Consider the following 22,699-nt stretch of genomic DNA (forward strand, 5'->3'; position numbering starts at 1 on the left):
ATCACCGAAAGTCAAAGACGTCCATGTCTAAGGACGCCCATCTCTAAGGTCGTCCTTGGTATTTTCGAAATGAAAGATGGCTGTCCATCTTTTTTTGAAAATATGGTTTCTCCCACCCCTGGATTTGGATGTTTTACAAAGACGTCCAAATCCCAACTTGGACGTTTCTTTCAAAAATTCCCCTCCATGTGACCACATTAATGGCCTTTTATAAAATACTGACTTTTAAAAAAAGCTTTCTTTATTGACGAACGAGAGAAAGAAACCAACTTGCTCAAATGTATGCACCTTGTCAAGAAGGTGCCTTTTTTGCCTGTGGGAGTAGCTGGGAGTGCAGTCTGGGTGGAATGCAGATAGAGCTTGAAAGAAAACAAGTTGATTATAAAATACTTTAATTGATCTATATACTTGCAGACTTTACTCAAGAATATTTCTACTGGCTTTCGAGCAGGTGTACATGTCCATGCCTGCACTGAAGGTATGATTTATTTCTGCCATTTGCTAGTATTTTATGAAGGCACAGAGGTGCCTAGGCAGGCACCTACTTGGGTCTCTTCAACTAGGTGTTCTGTTATAAAATTACTCTCCAAAAGTGCCTTTGCACATTGCACTTGCTATTTGTGTAGGTGACTGCAGGGCTGGGGGTGGGGGAAAGTAAAATGACACACAAAAGCAGAAATTCTATACGTGGCACTGAACATGCTACTTCTGTGCCAAAGTTTTGGTGGGAAAAAGCATTCCAATGGATGCAAGGTACCAAAATGGGGCAAAAATGGCAGATCTGCACTAAAACACACTTACACACCCATTTATAGAATAGCGCTTGAGTATTTCCATGTGGATCTGAAAAGGGGCGTGGCCATGGGAAGGGCATGGGTGGGTCAGGGGCATTCCCTTAAATTGCGTGCAGTGTTATAGAATTCAGGGGATCCGTGTCCAACTTGCATGCCAGGATTTACACCTGATTTTAGTTGGTATAGTTCCTCGTGACCAAAGTTGAGTGCGAATCCCGGCACTACATGCTAATCTATATAGGGTGCTGATCCTGGAATGCACGTTTTTGAATACCATTCAGTGCCAATTTCTTTTGGTGCCGAATTTTGAGCACCATTTATAGAATTTTCCCCACACTGTTGAAAATCCCATATATGTTGTCTTATTTTCCTGTTAATGTCTCTTTTTAGCTGGTTAACAATGCTTGTGCTCTGGAAGCCCACAGATACATTTGGACAAAAACAATTTTCAGACAGGCTAATTTCCCCAGGTAAATTTCTTTCAGTATTGCCTTTCTAATATATAACTGTATAGTCTTACTTTTTCTAGATGTCTCATGCACTCATGTCCTCTCTCCATTTTCCATGCTCTCATGTGATCTAGTTTCCTCAACTTTTCTAATATGCCATGCATCCTCTCATATTTCCTCTGTTTTCACTTCTCCAGATTTCCTTGTCTTTCTTTGAGCCTCACGTCCTTTGGTCTGTTTTGGTTGACATCAGACAATCCTATCTCTTACTGCTGCTCCAGTGCCTTTCAACTCCTTGGACACAGACAGGAACTTTGGAGTGTGCCGGTGTTATGGTAGCTTCTCTCAGCTAAATATAATAGCTTCTGTGTAAGCTGGTCTTACACAAGCCTGGGATTGTTCTGACTACATGTAAGAACAAGTCAGCTAAGGAGCATACAACATTAAGAAACAACAGCACCTTCATCCCTTCCTCCTTGCCAAGAACCATTCAACATACCTACTGCACACTTAATAATTTCAATAACTCAAAAGGCATGAGTAAAAGGACAGGGAGACTAGTTCTGTTGTTTCATCTGAGCATATACCCCTGTTCAAAGCTCTGACCTTAGTTTCCATCAGGGACTGTACAGGATATATTGACAAAAGCTTGTCTCTCTCTCGTGCAATAATGTTTTCTTAGATATTTTAAATATTCAGGGACTGTTTCATGTCATGTCTACCTTGTTACCCACACAACTTCAGAAAATGCTGTAGTAGGCGTATACATTTAACTAACTTTTGAGATTATAAAAACATCAGGCACATGAGCCATATATGATGAGTACAAGGTGGGGAGGCTCAGTATTAAGAATGAATGACTACATGACTGGTCAGATTATGCAATGAGTGTGAATAACAGACCTTAAGGGATCATAAATACAACCAGAATTGTTTGTCTTATGAAGGATTAGTATCACAGACAATTACACAGAAATCCACGTAATATTCATTCCTCAGACAGGAAAGTGATTTCAACATAAGATAGATCAGGACGAGCCTTAAACATTCATAGTTGAATCATATCCATTAGGACGAAGGCTGTAAGGTAAAAATGCAGGATGTGTTTTCTAAGTTCCTGACCGAGCAAGCACGGGGTCAGATTCCAATACCATTAGTTATTTGACATAAGTCAGTGGTATTCATTCACTCTAAATCCTTGAGGGCCACCAATGGGTCAGCTTTTGATGATAACCCTAATGAATATGCTTGAGAGAGATTTGAATACAGTGGAGATAGTAGGCATGTAGATCTTTACCATGCATAGTTATTAGGGTTAGGCTGAAAACCTGACCTGTTGGCAACTTTGCAGCCCTCAAGAATTGAGCGTGAAGACCAATGACAGAAGTGTTTATTGTAAAAACTCTGGGCCACTTGAACAGATAATTTTAGGCTTAGAAATCAATATATGGCCAAAATCATCCATCCAAAAAACAAATAGGGCAAGATTTGGGGTATTCCAGGGACTGGTCTGCAAGTTATATGGAGACCAACAGGCCTAGGAGTACTGTCAGGAAGTACTTTTTCTCAGACAGGGTGGTGGATGCCTGGAATGCCTTCCCTTGGGAGATAGTGGAGATGAAAATGGTAATGGAATTTAAGAATGCATGGGCCAAACATAAAAGATCCCTGTATGAAAACAGAATGGAAGCAAAACAAACTCAGGGGCCCTTTTACTAAAACTTTGCACACCAATGGAATAAACCCTGGAGTCTATATAGCGTGACTTAATTTGCACGTGCAATTCTGGTCATATTCTGGATTTGTGCGCACAACTTAATTAGTTAACAAGCCAATAAGTGCTAATTGCCAATTAACCAGCAATTGACACTAATTGGCTTTAATTAGAATTTACGTACACAACTGTCTAAGGGGCTCGTTTTTGAAGCAACTTAGATTTAGAATGTTATGTAGAAACTTTGTAAGTCTAAGTGCTTTGAAAACACGCCTTCATGCATATTCTGTAATGTGAAGCATGTAAATTCTAAGTTGATTAGTTGAAAAGGAGGATTAATCATGAGCATGGAACGGACAGGTCATGGGCGTTTCCAAAATCTATGCGCATTGTTATAGAATACACCAGGTCTGCACCTAATTTAGATGTTGGCATTTACAGCAAGTTTTACTTGGCGTAACTGCCCGCAACTAAATTTAGTCACACAGACAGGTGCTCAGCATATTCTACAAACCGTGCTGAAATTTAGGCGTGTTCTAAGAAGTACGCCGGAATTTATGCATACTTTATAGAATACGCCTTGGTGTATTTTTTCTCAGTGCTGATATTTTAGGCGTGATATATAGAATCTAGCCCTGAATGCTAAGAAGCCCATTTTATATCTATGTGCTTCTTAGCATTTTGCACGCTAATTCCGATAGCGCACATCAAGCTTTAGTAAAAAGGACCCTAAGTGGTGCTTAGAGAGCAACTCCAGTAACTGGGAAATAAGGCCAGTACTGGGCAGACATTTACAGTTTGTGCTCCAAAAATGGCAAGAGCAGATAAAGATCAAGGGGCTGATTTTCAGACCACGGGGAAATAGCCAGGCTGCCTCCTGCGGTTGGTGCTGAGCCGAGATAATCAATGCCAGGCCGTTTCTGGTGACTGGCTTCGAATATCCAGTTAATTTATGGCCAGTTCCAACTTAACTGGCTGAATCAATATTCAGCACTGGCTGTTTCAGTTGAAAGTGGCCAAAGATAGGCCTGCTATATTGGCAGCCCAATTTGGCCACCAAACTTAGCTGACGGTGCACTGAATATTTGCCGATAGCCAGTTATATCGCGCGATACAGCCAGTTATCTGCTAAGCACTAACTGGGAATATTCAGCAGGAGACAACCAGCCCCTCCATTCCCTACACCTACATAAGAATAGCTATACTGGGTCAGACTGATACTCCATCCAGCTCAGCATCCTGCCTCCAAAACTGGCAAATTCAGGTTACAAGCACCCAGCAGAATCCCAAATAGTAGCAAGACTCCATGCTACTGATACCAGGGGAAGCAGTGGCCTCCCCCATGTTTATCTCAATAGCAGACTTTTAAGTCCAGATATGCTAACCGCTGTAACCACATCTTCTGGAGTTAAGTTCCAGAGCTTAACTATTCATTGAGTGGAAAAAATATTCCCTCCTATTCATATTAAACATATTACCGTGTAACTTCATTGAGTGTCCCTAGTGTTTGTATTTTTTGAAAAAGTAAAAAAAAAATTGATTCACTTTTATCCATTCCACACTGCTCAAGATTTTTAGACCTTTATCATATTCTCTCATCTGAACCCTCCTGGAAGCCCCATGGGAGGAGAAGGAAAGACTCTGATCTGCTCTTAGCTGAATGTTAAGTGCTGGTACTGCTTTAGCTATATCCAGTGCGTTTTTACTTGCAAAAAAGGTACCGGTACTCAAATGCTAGGCCACCCTTCAGAGGTGAGGTGATCACTGAGAGACCCACCCCACAATAGTCAGGCCCCCTGCAACCAGTCACAGAATCTATGACAAGGCAGAATTGGTAAGTAGAGCCTGAGCTCTTTCAATAAAACGTGGGGTCCATGGGTCAATTTTAGCAGACAATGGAAAAGGTGCCAGTACTCAGTACCCCCAAGTACCCCCTCAAAAAAAGCCCTGGATATCAGCACAGAATACTCATTTATAGGGATATGTATGGCCAAAACATATCTGTTTTCAATTTTCCACATTTTTCCCAAATTGTTTCCAGTTTTTTTCACATCTGTTTTTATGCTTGCATTGCTTGTGTGTTTGTAATATGTGCAAATCGATTGCATGAGTATTAATTCATAGGTTTATGTGCATACCTTTGAGCACACATATACTAAAATTGTGACGGTGCCCAACGATCACTGTTTCCTCGAAGCTGAACTGGAGTCCTCCAATTGCACTGCTGCCAATGGGGGGGGGGGGGGGGAAGGGGGATGATGACGATGTGTCAATATTGTGTTTTCAAACACTAGGGACAAGCAGGTTCCCTGGAGTTCTGTACAGCTTGCCAGGCCCTCACTATTGAAAATGTAATAGCGAAACAGCACCACCCACTGGCAGGACTGTAGGTGGAGGACTTCCACTCAGCTTAGAGGGAACAGTGCTAACGACCTGCATGCCTGCTAACGAATGCACATCCCTATTGCTTTAGTCACTGCATTTGAGTAGTAACAGTTGGCGGGATAAGAACTCAAGATTGGGTCAGACCAATGGTCGACCTAGCCCAGTATCCTGATTCCAACAGTGGCTAATCCAGGTCACAAGTACCTTGCAGAAACCCAAATAGTAGCAACATTTAGGAAGCTTTGGGTAGAACCAGTGCTTTTTTTGTGTCGGTACGCACTGGTACAGCGTACTGGCACCTTTTTCCTGAGGTCAGGCTACCTGCCCGCTTCCTTCCATTCGTGTACCCATGCTCCCTGAGTTGAAATATTTGTTTACCTGATGTCGTGGCGAACCGACAGTGAAAGCAGCAGGCAGGCAGGCAGGTTCGGCATCCTCGTCGCTTCCCTTCCCTCTCAGTGTGTCCCGCCCTCGCGGAAAGGAATTACATCAGAGGAAGGCGGGACACGCTGAGAGGGTAGGGAAGCGATGAGGATGTTGAACCTGCCTGCTGCCTATCCCTGCCGGGTTCGCTGGCGACTTGGTGTAAACAAAAGATTTCAACTCAGGAGCACGGGTGCACGAACAGAAGGGAGTGGGAAGGCAGGGAAGAGAGAATGCTGGACATGGATAGGAGGACTACTACTACTACTACTACTATTTAGCATTTCTATAGCGCTACAAGGCATACGCAGCGCTGCAAAACATAGAAGAAAGGCAGTCCCTGTTCAAAGAGCTTACATCTAATAGACAAAAAATAAATAAAGTAAGCAAATCAAATCAATTAATGGTGAAAGGGAAGGAAGAGAGGAGGGTAGGTGGAGGCGAGTGGTTACAAGTGGTTACGAGTCAAAAGCAATGTTAAAGAGGTGGGCTTTCAGTCTAGATTTAAAGGTGGCCAAGGATGGGGCAAGACGTAGGGGCTCAGGAAGTTTATTCCAGGCATAGGGTGCAGCGAGACAGAAGGCGCGAAGTCTGGAGTTGGCAAGTAGTGGAGAAGGGAACAGATAAGAAGGATTTATCCATGGAGCGGAGTGCACGGGAAGGGGTGTAGGGAAGGACGAGTGTGGAGAGATACTGGGGAGCAGCAGAGTGATACATTTATAGGTTAGTAGAAGAAGTTTGAACAGGATGCGAAAACGGATAGGGAGCCAGTGAAGGGTCTTGAGGAGAGGGGTAGTATGAGTAAAGCGACCCTGGCGGGAAGATGAGACGGGCAGCAGAGTTTTGAACCGACTGGAGAGGGGAGAGGTGACTAAGTGGGAGGCCAGCAAGAAGCAGATTGCAGTAGTCGATAAACGAGAGGTGACAAGGGTGTGGATGAGGGTTTTGGTAGAGTGCTCGGAAAGAAAGGGGCGGATTTTACGGATGTTGTAAAGAAAGAAACGACAGGTCTTGGCGGTCTGCTGGATATGAGCAGAGAAGGAGAGAGAAGAGTCAAAGATGACCCCAAGGTTTCGAGCTGAGGAGAAGGGAGAATGAGAGAGCCATCAACAGAGAATCGCTGGACATGGATGGGAGGAGAGGACAGGGAAGAGAGAAGAATCACTGGACATGGATGGGAGGAGAAGGCAGGGAAGAGAGAAGAATCGCTGGACATGGATGGGAGGGGAGGGCAGGGGGGAGAGAGGAGAATCGCTGGACATGGATGGGAGGGGATGGCAGGGGGGAGAGAGGAGAATCGCTGGACATGGATGGGAGGGGATGGCAGGGGAGAGAGGAGAATCACTGGACATAGATGGGAGGGGAGGGCAGGGGAGAGAGGAGACATGCTGGGCATGGATGGGAGGGGAGGGCAGGGAAGAGAGAATTGCTGGACATGGATGGGCGGTGAAAGCAGGGGGCAGAGCAGAATCGCTGGACATGGATGGGAGGGGAGGTCAGCGAAGAGAGATTCGCTGAACATGGATGAAAGGGGAGGACAGGGGAGAGAGGAGAATCATTGGATATGGATGAGAGGGGAGGACAGGGGATAGAGGAGAATCGCTGGACATAGGAGGGGAGGGCAGGGGAGAGAGGAGACATGCTGGATATGGATGGAGGGGAGAGGAGACAGGAAGGAGATGCACATGAGAGGGGAGGGCAGGGGACAGAGAGGAGAAATGCTGGAATGGATGGACAGGAGAGCAGGAAATAGAGAATTGCTGGACATGGATGGATGGAGGGGTTGTGGGGAGAGAGGAGAAATGCAAGACTTGGATGGAAGAGAGGGGAGAGAGAATTATTGCTTTATATGGATACAGGGGAGGGAAGAGAGAGGAGGAATGCTGGACATTGATGGAGGGGAGGAGAGAGGAGAAGTGCTGGACATGGATGGAGGGGAGGAAAGAAAAAAGAAGAAGATGCACATGGATGGAGATGAGGGAAAGGGAAGAGAGGAGAAAAGCACATGGATGGAGAAAATAGGAAAAAACTGGATCCATGTTATTATTTATTTATTGCACTTGTATCCCACATTTTCCCACCTATTTGCAGGCTCAATGTGGCTTATAGAGATTTGTTATGACATAGTCATTCCAGGATATCAGATACAATTAGTAGTGTACAAAGATTAGCAGAAGGAAGAGTGAAGGAAGGTGTTATACCTCCTCTAGTCAATTCCACTGAGGAGGACCCCAGCTTTTACTTATGGATGTAGGGCAAGAAATGAAGAAGAAAGGAGGAAAGAGAACAGATAGAGAGCAGCAGAATCAGAGACTGAGATAGAAAAACAAAGTCACCAGACAACAAAGGTAGAAAAATCATTTTATTTCATTTTAGTGTTTGGAATATGTCCAATTTGAGAATTTACATCTGCTGTCTTATTTTGCACTGTGTATACTGGAGCTGTAACAGCTTACAGAAATCATTTATAATGAAAAAAAATCACTTTATTTTTTTTCACCTATACTAGTATAATATTTTCAATGATGTCTGTTTATATCCAGAGGTCAATATTCCATCCTCATTCTTCTTGATCTTTCCGCTGCTTTTGACACTGTCGATCACAGCATACTTCTCGATACCCTGTCCTCACTTGGATTCCAGGGCTCTGTCCTTTCCTGGTTCTCTTCCTACCTCTCCCTCCGCACCTTTAGTGTTCACTTTGGTGGATCCTCTTCTACTTCTATCCCTCTGCCTGTCGGCATACCTCAGGGTTCTGTTCTTGGTCCCCTCCTCTTTTCTATCTACACTTCTCCCTTGGTTCATTAATCTCATCCCATGTCTTTTCCTACCATCTCTATGCTGATGACTCCCAAATCTACCTTTCTACCCCTGATATCTCACCTTGCATCCAAACCAAAGTTTCAGCGTGCTTGTCTGACATTGCTGTCTGGATGTCTCAATGCCACCTGAAATTAAATATGACCAAAACCGAGCTTCTCATTTCCCCCCCAAACCCACCTCCCTGCTCCCCCGTTTTCTATTCTGTTGATGGCTCTCTCATTCTCCCTGTCTCCTCAGCTCGAAACCTTGGGGTCATCTTTGACTCTTCTCTCTCCTTCTCTGCTCATATCCAGCAGATTGCCAAGACCTGTCATTTCTTTCTTTACAACATCCGTAAAATCCGCCCCTTTCTTTCCGAGCACTCTACCAAAACCCTCATCCACACCTTTGTCACCTCTCGTTTAGACTACTGCAATCTGCTTCTTGCTGGCCTCCCACTTAGTCACCTCTCCCCCCTCCAGTCGGTTCAAAACTCTGCTGCCCGTCTCGTCTTCCACCAGGATCGCTTTACTCATACTACCCCTCTCCTCAAGACCCTTCACTGGCTCCCTATCCGTTTTCGCATCCTGTTCAAACTTCTTCTACTAACCTATAAATGTACTCACTCTGCTGCTCCCCAGTATCTCTCCACACTCGTCCTTCCCTACACCCCTTCCCGTGCACTCCGCTCCATGGATAAATCCTTCTTATCTGTTCCCTTCTCCACTACTGCCAACTCCAGACTTCGCGCCTTCTGTCTCGCTGCACCCTACACCTAGAATAAACTTTCTGAGCCCCTACGTCTTGCCCCATCCTTGGCCACCTTTAAATCTAGACTGAAAGTCCACCTCTTTAACATTGCTTTTGACTCGTAACCACTTGTAACCACTCGCCTCCACCTACCCTCCTCTCTTCCTTTCCATTCACATTAATTGATTTGATTTGCTTACTTTATTTATTTTTTGTCTATTAGATTGTAAGCTCTTTGAGTAGGGACTGTCTTTCTTCTATGTTTGTGCAGCGCTGCGTACGCCTTGTAGCGCTATAGAAATGCTAAATAGTAGTAGTAGTAGTAATATGCGCCATGGCTGGTATAAGGGGTGTGGCTAATGTAGGTATAGCTATCACAGGGGTGGGGCCATATGTGGTGGCCCCGCCCATAATGAGTACCGGCACCTTTTTGTCTACAAAAAAAGCATTGGGTAGAACCCAGCTGATTATAACACAGCTGGCTAAGCTGCCACTGACTGGCTTGTTGATAGAGAAGAGCTAAATGTTTGTTTCTTCTCTGCCTTTTCTTGTGCTTGCTGTTTGGCTCTATGACTGACTAAAGGGTATTGCCTTGCAGGCTGGGCATGTACTTGAGTGTTGTATTCTGGCTTCCTCTTATGTTATTTGGGTATGCTTATTAAGTGACTGCCTGACCTCTAGCCTTAGAGATGTGGCATCTGTATGATATGAAAAGTGGTCCTGGTGTGAGACAAGTCATATCCCAGAAAAGGGAGAATCAAAGCAGAGAACCTAAAACCAACATCACTTTATTATCTGCTATTGAGACAGACAAGGGGAAGCCACTGCTTGCCCTGGGATTGGTAGCATGGAATGTTGCTACTATTTGAGATTCTGCCAGGTACTTGTGACCTGGATTGGCTACTGTTGGAAGCAGGGTACTGGGCTAGATGGGACCATTAGTCAGACCCAGTATGGCTATTCTTATTTTATTAGCATCAAACCTGTACTGTATGCATATATTTTTAATTTTATTGCAGTTTTGCTAGTGAGGCTGCAACAACAACATTGCCAAGTTTAAAGGAAGCTTGAAGAAGGACAACCTTCGAAAGCTAATCAAGAAATGTATTAAGTTATGTCCAATAAAAAAGGTATCACCTTATTTTCTTTTCCATGTTTTATTTTGTTTTATTTCTATTGATTACTTTTAAAAGTGGACTAACACAGCTACCACACCTCTCTACTCAAGGAAGCCTGAGGAATTATCAGAGGGCAATATAACATTGGCATTGCTCCAGCTGAAGTGCATGCCATCTGGTTAGTGAATTTATGATGTGGGATGGGATGAGGAGAGGGGGTGAAATTAATCAAAGTAGGATTAATGGCACGGAAATTAGTTTAAAGTATGTTCATGTTGTAAGAAGGAAACATTTAATAGCAGGATTGGAGGGCCAAGTAAATTTAATTAATTTATGTGGAGCTGCTGGGTATAAAATTAAAATTATGCTAAAAGAAATTGGAATTAAATTAAATACATTTAAGAGGAGGTTTGGGGAACTTAATGTGGAATTTAATTGAGGGTATTTATTGGGAGAAGTACTGACAAGGAAAGGGTTAATGGAAGCTGAGATGTGATTGGAAGTCTGGGAAGGCAGGATGGAGGAAACGGAACATTGAGGCTGAGGAGATATTCTGTGAAGAAGGCCTTGGCAGTGGGTGGTTGGAGCAGGAATGTGGAGGTGTTAAATTTGATAATTTTGCTCTCACCTGGCCAACCTCTTTTTTGGGGGGTTATTAATTTTGGTTTCAAATTTTGCTGGGGATATGTTTTTAACATTCTTGTTTTGTGCTGTGTTGTTTGTATTGGTGGGATTGTTTTTTTTTGGGGGGGGGGGATGGGGTAGGGGGTCGCAGTGGCGGGAAAAGACAATGAATAATTGGCAAGTGGCCTATATTTATGATTTGAATTACTGTTTTCTTTCTGGTTTGAGATGCTTGTGTGTGAAACCTCCACAAGCCGAGGTGAAGCCTTGTTGACACCACAGGTCTCACTGGACTACATATGATGAATAAGTATATTTGATGGAATTGGGGCAGCGAGTTCATCACCAACTAGCAACATAGATGTAAGGTAATTTGAAGGTCGATTGTTAAATAGTTATTATTTTTTGATTGATTGATATTGAAATAAAGCTGCAGACAAGTTTTCTTCCATGAAAGATGGCAGGTGTATGGTTTAATTTGTGAGTGAGTATGGAAGTGGATGTGAGTGCTAATGGTATGTAACCCTACAGCCTGAAAACCTGACCTATTGGCTGCCCTTCAGAACTATGAGTGAAGGCCAAGGAAAAAAGTAAAAAGTCTGAGTCACTTAAATATATTGGCTTTTTTAATTTAACATAACATCAAATGAACCACACTGAGTTAAACCTAAGGTCCACTAATCTCAATATCCTGTCTCCAAAAGTGATCAGTATGGCTCGCTAGGAAGTACATGGTAAATCCCAAGCAGCAAAGCCATTCCATGTTGCTTACTCCCAGGGAGTCCCCAGGTCTATCTGTCTAATAATTGTATATGGTCTTCTCCTGGTTCTTGTTCAGAAAACCTTTTAAATTCAGCTAAGCTAATTGCCAGGGCTTTAGTGTCTTGAAATAGGAGGGTCAAAGAATAAGTGCTTAGTTCTCACAGATTAAAAATAAATAAATAACAAATTGCTCCATAATTCTGGGCTCCTTTTACTAAGTGGCGGGCTTACCGTTCGCTATACAGAAAGTACCGCTGGGCTACCGTAGCAGCCCGGTGGTACTTCCCACCCCTAGCGCGCCGTCATTTCCAGCGCTACAAATTAATTAATTTTTGTAGTACTGTAGTGTATATGGTGGTAATCGGGCAGTGGCACGTGCTGCCCGGTTGCCGCGGGAGCCCTTACCGCCACCTCAATGGGTGGCGGTAAGGGCTCCCCCCCCCTCCCCCCCCGAAATGCCTGTGCAGCAAGTGCTTTACTTGCCACCTGGCCATTTCCTGTAGGAAAGTGAGACTTCCCTTTAGCAGTTGTGGTAAAAGGGGGCCTCAGCACGCATGTAAAACACGCCCCCCTGAGGCCAGCGTCAGCCCCCCCCTTTGCCGTGGCTTGGTAAAAGGGGCCCTCAAATTCTTCCCATAATACAAGGTGCATCGCTCAAGAAGGAATCTGTTTCATTAGTGTTTTATTAAACCTCACTGCGATTACACATATCTCAAGGGCTAAGTTGGTTGATAAGAAAGAATTCCAGGGAAAGTAAATAGTCCCGACCATCAAAGAATCGAGTTTCCCCGCATTCCTGCTCTGAGCGTGTCTTTCACCTTCATGTCAGAGTGAACTTTGAACATTAAGAACCTATTAAACAAGTTGTTACTTGTTGGAAAAGACCTGAGATGTCGGCTTTCTCCATTCTGCCACTGCCCAGAGCTGTGAGCTCTCGGTGGGGATAAAATACCGCGACAGGAAAGGAATTCTGCAGGTAGTGCTCTAAATCCACGCCAGGCGTGCTCACAATGGAGCTGAATATCACCAGGAAGTACTGACACAGAGAAGGGCAGCCCCAGGGGCAGGAAAAGCAAACTTTTCTGTGCAGCTTGAAGAATGACAGAATCGCATAGCAATATAGAGAAGAGCACCAAAGTAACTTGCAAATAAAACTTCAGAAAGCACTTTGAATGTTATTTTCCTGAGCATCTTCCTATTCTATATCCATAGCAGACTTCTGGAACACAAAATCTTAAGGCTCGGCTACCTATTCGGGAGTTTTCTTGTTGATTAAAGGGGGAACAGTGCCAATTTGTGACAGTGTTCAGAGCAGCCTAGGGAGTGAATACAGGGCGTTCAATAAAACACCTGAAACATGAGGAACAAAAGCGTCTAATACACATATGTCAAAGGCGACTCCCCCATATCATACTCCTCCATAGACTACAATGCTCTCACTTTCACTACTAATATCACTATTACATTTTTTAAAAAGTGCTAAAATGCAACCTGTTTTCTTTGCAAAGAAGTCCGTTTCCTTCTTTCATTCCTGGAAGTCATTTGGGGAGGCTCTAAGTTGTTGATTCTTGAATCATTTGTGCTTACCTGCTGTGGCGTTTTTCCCTCGCCTTTGCTCTGTCTCCTGGTGTGCTTTGCTTTCCACACCTGGCCTGTTGTGCTCCTCACACTCGTCTCCCCCAGTAGAAGGCAGGGCTGTAATCTGAGATCCTTCTCAGCACGTCATTACACTGTTGTTGCCAGTTTGGGACTGGCATAAGGCTCCGGCTTCTCCTTCATTTCCAGTGGGTTCATGTTATTTCATTCTCTTTAAACTTTCGTCTTTTGTGTTACGAAAATCGGATGGGAAAAGGAAGCGATCAAAAGTGTAATAAAAACGTGGCAGTGCATTTTCTATCAGTTAGATATTCGCTATGAAAAGTTAAACCATAATGTAAGTAATGGAAAGGCTATCATTAAAATGAGAAGAAAACAGATGTCAGAACGTAACTGGTAGGAGCAGAATACTGAGGATAAAAATACCACAAAAATGGAGTCAAGAACCTTGTGTTATTTTAAAACCTTTTAATATATATATATATTAGTTTCAACAGAAATGGATATGAAAGTTCCAGACGCAAATAATCCAAGGTAATTCTGCTCAGCAAGAAATGTAGTGCCACCAGAGGGTTACTGGTCTGCTGTTTATTTTGCTTTATGGTTTGGATTATTTCACATTAACTGAGGGTTCCTTTAAAAAGCGGCAGTAAGTCCAACGTGGGCTTACCGCTCACCAAAAGGGAAGTACCGCCAGGCTACTGCAGTAACCCCGGCAGTAGTTCCCTCCCCCATCGTGCGCCATTTCCGGTGCTGGAAAAATATTTCAGTTTTTATAGCACCAGTGTATACCCGGCGGTAATCGGGCAGTGCCATTCGCTACCCGGTTACCACCAGGTTAGTATGAGTGCCCTTACTGCCACCTCATTGGGTGACGGTAGGTGATCCCTCCCGAAATGACTGCAGTGACGATCCTAGGTTGGCTGCCACCCGGGGTGGATTGCGGATGCGCACCCCCCCGGGTGCAGCACGACACCCCCCTCGGCACAATGACACCCCCCAGTGCATCAACCCCCCCGGGTGCATTCTTGGCTGCTAGGAGCAGCCGCGTGGCTCTTGGCTCCGCTGGCTTCCTGCTCCCTCTGCCCGGAACAGGAAGTAACCTGTTCCGGGGCAGAGGGAGCAGGTAAACCGCGGAGCCAGACAGGCGTGTGTCTGCTCTCTTTACCCCTCCAGCGGCGTGCACCTGGGGTGGACCGCCCCGGCCCTTGCTCCGCCGTGACTGTATGGCAAGGTGCTTCACTTGCCGCATGGCCGTTTCTTGAAAAAAACCCCCAAAGACCTGCCTTTTACCCACTGTGGTAAAAGGGGCCTTGGCATGCATCAAAAACATGCACTGACAGCAGTGCAGGCCCCCTTTTGCCACAGCTTTGTAAAAAGACCCCCCGAGTGACATCTCTATTGGATTGTATGACTCCTGATGCAGGCATTACCGCTGAAACACAGCGGTGTCAAGTCCGATCAGTGGCACACTATATTTATAGTTGAGTGGAATCACCTTGTATTATTTTCACTTGAAACTTTCATATTCATTTCTGTCAGAACTAATAATTTTTTTTTTTAATAGCACAAGCTTCTTGACTCCATTTCTGTGGTGTTGTATCCTCACTATTCTACTCCTCTGAAGAATTTGTGCTGGCATGGATGGAGCGTAGGGATAGGGACACAGTGGCATTGCTGTTCACAAGGGGAGGGATAGGGATACAGAGGGGAGACACTGGACAGAACGGATAGATGGATGGTGGATATAGAGAAGAAATGTCAAAAGAACAAGAGATCCTGGAAAAAAAAAGCAGAGAAACCTTGAAAAGAGACACTATAATGAAAGCAATGCTCAGACAACAAAGAGAGAAAAAAGTGTTTTTTTCCTGAATTTATTAATTGTGATATGTCAGGTTTGGCAGAAGAGATTGGATCAAATTTCATTGGCTGCCCATTAAAGCCTGAATTCTTTTTAAGGTTGCATGTTAGGTATATAAGATGTTCTGCGGTATATGTCCAGAATATTTATTTTCTTTATTTTCATTTCCTTTATCTCCTACTTCATCACGTGCCATCAATTCATGCCTTCTTTATTTTCCATCATTTGTGAAAGTAAGATTTAAGAAATCCTTATAGACATTATTTCTGTATCAGGCAGTTTCTACGTGGTGTTCACTCTCAGTTGATGTTAAAAAGATTAATTCTTTCTTATTGTTTCGAAAACAATTTTAAGCTTAGTTGCTTGCAAAATTTTTGCTTTAGTGATAATAATTTTTCTGGTATCTGTCTCTCTTCATCATTATGTAATAGTTAATTCTTGTGTGATTCGTTTTGGACCTATGATTGTGAGTTGGCAGACTGCAAGCACTGTTATCATTACCTTTCTCTGGTATTTTGCTTTCAGTTTCTATTTTTTTTATTTATTTGGATTTACTGTGACAGGTATTCTGTACTGGGCTGTTTGCATATTTGTTAACTGGAGTTCTAAAGGGATCCCTCCTCCTCCTCCCCTGTTCCTCACCACCTTGGGACAAATGGTGTTATAGGGCCCCCCCCCCCCCCCCCCGTCTTAATTTTTTCACCCAGGACTCATTCAGTCCTAGCTACACAACTGTATAAGATCACCTATGCACCTAAATGTTCTTATAGAATACAGAGTAAGGGGCCTTTTTACTAAGGTGTGATGAAAAATGGTCTTCACTAGTGTACGTGTGTGTTTTGAGTGTGTGCAGATCCATTTTTCAGTGCGCCTGTAAAAAATGCCTTTTCTGGCCATAAATGGATGCACGGCAAAATAAAAATTGGCACACATCCATTTTGGGTCTGAGACCTTACCGCCACCCATTCACTTAGTGGTAAGGTCTCACATGTTAACTGGGCAGTAATCATCCTCGCATGCACAATGCCGATTACCACCTGGTTAGTGCTGCGCACCGGAAAATAAAATATATTTTCCGGCATGTGTAGCGGACACGTATAAAAATTAAATTACGGCCTGGTCCAGGCGGTAGTTCCAAATTGATGCGTGTTGTTCGAGCGTAGGCACCAACGCAGCTTATTGAAAGGGCCCCTAAGCTGTCATCCTTTCCTATATTTAGGCATGCCCTCTTACCAAAACTGAAACTCAAGTTGGGTTGTGTGAAAGTGAAACAGTGAGAGCCGCTAGGGATTTCAGAGCTTGCAGTCTGTATCCCTCTGCTAAACCCACAGTATCAAAGCCAGAATATAATTTAAATAATGAAAGACCACATTTTACCTTCATGCAAAATAGTCTCTGCACACATGGACCACAGCTAATGAAAACTGGAACTAAAAAGCATGGTGCTTTTACAGTGGTTGACTTTGCTCCATACTTGGAGAGACAGCTGATGTTATAACTCCACAGAGAGGCTAATTCCTAAGGAGCTTATCACCTCAAATTTACAGACTTAGGTGCCCTTTTACTAAGCTGTGTAAGCGTCTATGTGCACCCTATGCACGCCAAAATAGAGATACTGCCCGGCTACAGCATGGCTCTTGAGGTAATTTCATTTTTGGTACGTGTCTGATACGCGCGTCGGAAAAATCATTTTTATTTTCAGACGTGTGCCAAGTGGCATTTGATGTGCATAGGTCATTACCGCCTGGTTACCGTGTGAGACTTTACCACTAGGTCAATGGCTGGCGGTAAGGTCTCAGACCCAAATAGACATGTGGCAATTTTCATTTTGCTGCACGTCCATTTTCGGCAAAAATTTTAAAAAGGCATATTTTACAGGTGCGCTGAAAAATGATTCTGCGTGCACCTAAAACATGCGTGTACACTACCGCAGGCCATTTTTCAGCACACCTTTGTAAATGGGCCCCTTAAATTCCTGCAATACTTTTCTATCTGAAGCATGTATTTGGAGCTCTCTATTTACCTTATAAATTATTGTGCAAGACCATAACTGCATTACTTGTAACTGCAATACAAAAAAAAAAATACAAAGAGTAGACCCCCTTCCAGTAATAATTTACAATCCCTGATGGTCCAGTGCCATCTACACTTTAGATTGCTATGGTTCACCCATTACTTAAAAAGAAAGCATTGGATATTAATGTGGTTGATAATTATAGGCCAATTTCACCATTGCCTTTTTTTCCCCAAAAGTTAATAAAGAGAGAAGTGTATGACCAGTTGGTGGCTTATTTGGAATCTAATGAGATTTTGGATAAAAATCGGTTCGGGTCTCAGACACAGTACGATACCAAGACACTTCTCATTTGTCTTGATATAATCAGGACTGTATTTGATAGGGGTTCTTGCTATCTATTAGCTACGCTCAATGTATTGGCAGTTTTTGCTACAATAATTCACAAAATTTTGCTTAACCGATTATATGAAATTGGACTTACTGCAGCAGTCTGGAATTAATTTTGTTCTTGCCTCAATGAGAGGCAATTTTGTGTTATGAAAAATGTTGAATAATCTTCTGAAATGATGTGTTTTATAGGTGCTCCACAGGGATTTTGTCATTTGGCTATTCGATTTAATATTTTTCTCTTGCCCAATGTGGAAATTGCTGCATTGCCTAGGGTTTATGTAGATAATATTGTTTTTACTGATAACTGACCATTTCTTTTATTGATTGTTTTTCATTGCTGAATTTATGTTTGGCTACCATTGAACAATGGATGAAGGGGAATCACTTAAAACTGAACGTGGCTAAAATTCAGATTTTACTATTTTCTAGTCACTGTGTGACAGATGTCCTTCCTATTTTTTCAATGGGTGAAATATCTATTCCAACAGCAGATCATTCGAAATTTGGGAGTTATGTTGGATTCATCCCTGATCATGAAATCACAAGTTTTAAAAACAGTACAGCAAGTTTTCTTTAAATTGAAAATGGTTAGAAGATTGAGAGATTTGTTGAATGCCTGTACAGTAGTATAGAGTGTAGTTTGTCCTTCATTTGATTATTCCAATGGTCTATTAGCTAGAATTCCAAGGAATTTATTGATGATTCATCAATAGTAGCACAGATGCACTTACTGCTTCCTATTTATTTATTTAGATTTTGTTCACACCTTTTTTATTAGTAGCTCAAGGTGAGTTCCATTCAGGTACTCTAGATATTTTTCTGTCCCAGGAGGGCTCACAATTTAAGTTTGTACTTGAGGTAATGGAGGGTTAAATGACTTGCCCAAGACTGCAAGGAGCAGCAGTGGGATTTGAACTGGCCACCTCTGGATTACAAGAGCGGTACTCTAACCACTAGACCACTTTTCCATGTAGCAGGCGATAAGTGCACCCATGCTACCTACACAATTTGCATGCAATAATAAAAACTTTAAAAAGGGTAACCATGTTAGTCTGGTGTAACAAAATTGACAGAGATAGGTGACACATTATAGACTAACCAATTTAAGGGCCCTTTTAAAAAGGTGTGTTAAGCCCAGAGCTTTTTTTCGATGGGGTACTTGGGGGTACTGAGTATTGGCACCTTTTCTATTGTCTGCTAAAATTGACCCATGGTCCCCAAGTTTTAATGAAAGAGCTCAGGCTCTACACCACCAATTCTGCCTTGTCACAGATTCAGTGACTGGTTGCAGGGGTCCTGGCTATTGTGGGGTGGGTCCCCCAGTGATCACCCCACCCCTGAAGAGTGGCCTGAAATTTCAGTACCGGCACCTTTTTCGCTAGAAAAAAACACACTTGCATAGGCGGTCGGTGGCCCAACTGTTTGGGGAGGCTAAAGGGGGCGGGGTTAGGGGTGGGGCTTAAATCCATAATTGTCTGATCACACACAGAAAAAAAAAATAAATGTCACAATTAATACCTTTTATTAAATTTAGATATTAGGTATGTATCATATGTCAAAGAATAAAGTGGTTGCTCAAAGCATATACTAACCACAATCGCTCAACTGCAAAACACTATGCACAACTTTGTGCAAAAACACACTCTGAACCTTACTGTACCATAAATATTACACTGGGCAGAACCTATTACACCAATATACCACCCATACGGAAAATGCATACCGTCAACAATATGAAACAAGGGATCATAATATCATGATACGTGTAGAGCCACAAAACACCATAATTCATGTTTAATGTGGGATAAAATGTCATAAATAAGTAAATAAATATAAACTTTTAATGTTATGCACCTAATTCTCAAAGTGGACATATTCCAAACACTATAATGAAAATAAAATGATCTTTTCTACCTTTGTTGTCTGGTGACTTTGTTTTTCTGATTGTGCTGGCCCAGTATCCGATTCTGCTGCTATCTGTCCTCTTAACTCCGTTTCCAGGGCTTCCTTTCCATTTATTTGTTTACTTTCCGCCTTTCTTCTTCATTTCTTGTCCTACATCCATAAGTAAAAGCTGGGTCCTCCGCAAACTTGACTGTCCAGTGGATCCAGCTTTTGCCTATTTTCTTCATCCATGTGCAGTTTTTCTACTCTCTTCCTTTTCTGTTATCTCATCTCCTTCCTCACTCCTCCCTCCCCCTCCATGTCCAGCAACCCTCCTCTCCCCTTCCCTCCATCCAGCAACTCTCCTCTCCCCCTGCCCTCTCCTCTCCCCTTCTTCCACCATGTCCAGCAACCCTCCTCTCCCCTTCCCTCCATCCAGCAACCCTCCTCTCCCCTGCCCTCTCCTCTCCCCTTCTTCCACCATGTTCAGCAACCCTCCTCTCCCCTTCCCTCCATCCAGCAACCCTCCTCTCCCCTTCTTCCACCATGTCCAGCAACCCTCCTCTCCCCTTCCCTCCATCAACCCTCCTCTCCCCTGCCCTCTCCTCTCCCCTTCTTCCACCATGTCCAGCAACCCTCCTCTCCCCTTCCCTTCATCCAGCAACCCTCCTCTCCCCTGCCCTCTCCTCTCCCTTCTTCCACCATGTCCAGCAACCCTCCTCTCCCCTTCCCTCCATCCAGCAACCCTCCTCTCCCCTGCCCTCTCCTCTTCTTCCACCATGTCCAGCAACCCTCCTCTCCCCTGCCCTCTCCTCTCCCCTTCTTCCACCATGTCCAGCAACCCTCCTCTCCCCTTCCCTCCATCCAGCAACCCTCCTCTCCCCTGCCCTCTCCTCTCCCCTTCTTCCACCATGTCCAGCAACCCTCCTCTCCCCTTCCCTCCATCCAGCAACCCTCCTCTCCCCTGCCCTCTCCTCTTCTTCCACCATGTCCAGCAACCCTCCTCTCCCCTTCCCTCCATCAACCCTCCTCTCCCCTGCCCTCTCCTCTCCCCTTCTTCCACCATGTCCAGCAACCCTCCTCTCCCCTTCCCTCCATCCAGCAACCCTCCTCTCCCCTGCCCTCTCCCCTTCTTCCACCATGTCCAGCAACCCTCCTCTCCCCTTCCCTCCATCCAGCAACCCTCCTCTCCCCTTCTTCCACCATGTGCAGCAACCCTCCTCTCCTCTCCCGTCTGCCCTGTTTCCTTCCGCCCCCCCCCGCCGTACCTTTAAATATTATAGTTTTGCTGGAGTCGCGGGCAGCCGGCATTGAAGACATCGGCAGGCTTACGCCGGTTCCAGCAGCCTTCCCTTCCCTCGTTGCAAGTCGGATGATGGCTCCGCCCTCGTAGAAACAGGAAATACGTCAGAAGAGGGCGGAGCCATCATCCGACTTGCAACGAGGGAAGGGAAGGCTGCTGGAACCAGCGTAAGCCTGCCGATGTCTTCAATGCCGGCTGCCCGCGACTCCAGCAAAACTATAATATTTAAAGGTACGGCGGCGGGGCGGGGCAGTGGCGGGCTGGGGAGGCTTAGCCTCCCCAAGCCTCTTATACGGGGCGCCTATGCACACTTGGCTAAGCCTTAATACGGATTTATATATCAGATTAAACAGAGACAAGTTCCTGGTTCTACCCAGTTCACACAACCCCACATCTCACCAAAATTTCACAGTCAACCATCAAGATACCAAATTGAAACACAACTAAAAATACTAGGAATTATTTTCGATAAACATCTATCTCTGGACAGTCAAATATCAGCAGTAACATCAAAATGCTTCAGAACACTATCGAAATTGAGAAGGATTAGAGACCAGATAATGGTACAATCGATGATACCATCACAACTAGACTACTGTACTGCAGCATACGTAGGGTGTAAGGAAAAAAACACTAAAATCATTGCAAACCGTCCAAAGCACAGCAGCAGGACTGATATTCAAGAAGTTGAAATACGAAAGAGCTACTCCACTGCTTGAAATACTACACTGGCTGCCAATCAAAGCAAGACTACTCTTGAAAGCTAGCACACTCATTTTCAAAATACTATTTTTTCTGTTACATTTGTACCCCGCACTTTCCCACTCATGGCAGGCTCATTTGGAATGGCTCCTGAATATATGTTAGATATGATTGAACTATCCCCAAGAAATTCAAGCCCAGAAACCAGAAGCTACCTACTCCTTCATCTACCCAGCTGCAGAAACATAACAAACAAAACCACCTACACAGCAGGATTTGGTTACCTGAGTTCCAAATGTTGGAAATCAATACCCAAAACCACAAGAAGCATTACTAACTATCATCAGTTCAGAAAAGAACTAAAAACCTACCTCTTCAAAAAATTCTGTAGCTAACTACGTAAGTTATCAATGTCCCTCCACATCCTAACTGCTAAACAATATTGCAATTTCACCAAACTGTAAATTGTAAGCCATTTTGAACTGAAACTTGTTTTTGGATAACAGTGGGATACAAGAATGCATAAATAAATAAACAAATACATAAATAAATAAAATAAATGGGGCTAGATTCTATATACAGTGCCTAAAAAATTGGTGCAGAAAAATACCCACTTAAATGGTATTCTATAAGCCACACCTAAAGTTTGGTGCAGTTTATGGAATTAATGCTTAAGCAGAGAGGTGGTGGGTAAATTTAGGTGTCACCATTTGCACCAAAGAAAACATGGTGCAAATGCCTGCACGCACCTAAATTTATGTGTGGAGCACCCTTATTCTGTAATTACATCTGTAACTCAAAACCATGCTCCCGTTCTGCCCCGAAACACCCATGACCCTCTCATTCCATGTCCCCTTTTTTGGACTGTGTGTAAATTTTAGGTGTGGATCCCGTGGACATGTAGGTCCCAATTAAATCTAATTAGTTCCAATAATTGCTTCTTAAAAAGCCAATTATTGGCACTAATTGGCTCATTGTTCTATTAAATTGCACGTGCAAATCGGGAACATGCCTACATTTACGCACACAGTTTTTGGTGACTTAGCTCCTTGTGACTGTGGGCAAGTCACTTAACCCTCCATTGCCCCAGGTACAAAATAAGTACCTGTATATATGTAAACCGCT

At 43.8% G+C, this 22,699-nt stretch overlaps 1 protein-coding gene across 2 annotated transcripts in view; it reads right to left on the reverse strand.

Annotated features, from left to right (window-relative positions):
- FERMT1 (fermitin family member 1) overlaps window positions 1-13,498 on the reverse strand; it is a 138,491-nt gene extending 124,993 nt beyond the window's left edge. For both annotated transcript variants that reach the window (XM_030196311.1, XM_030196312.1), the window contains exon 1: window positions 13,409-13,498. The gene's annotated coding sequence lies outside the window, so the exon portion shown is untranslated. The remainder of the gene's footprint in view (window positions 1-13,408) is intronic.
- Between the last annotated feature and the right edge of the window lie 9,201 nt (window positions 13,499-22,699).

The sequence above is a fragment of the Microcaecilia unicolor genome, chromosome 3 (assembly GCF_901765095.1).
Source record: "Microcaecilia unicolor chromosome 3, aMicUni1.1, whole genome shotgun sequence".
Lineage (NCBI taxonomy): Eukaryota > Metazoa > Chordata > Amphibia > Gymnophiona > Siphonopidae > Microcaecilia > Microcaecilia unicolor.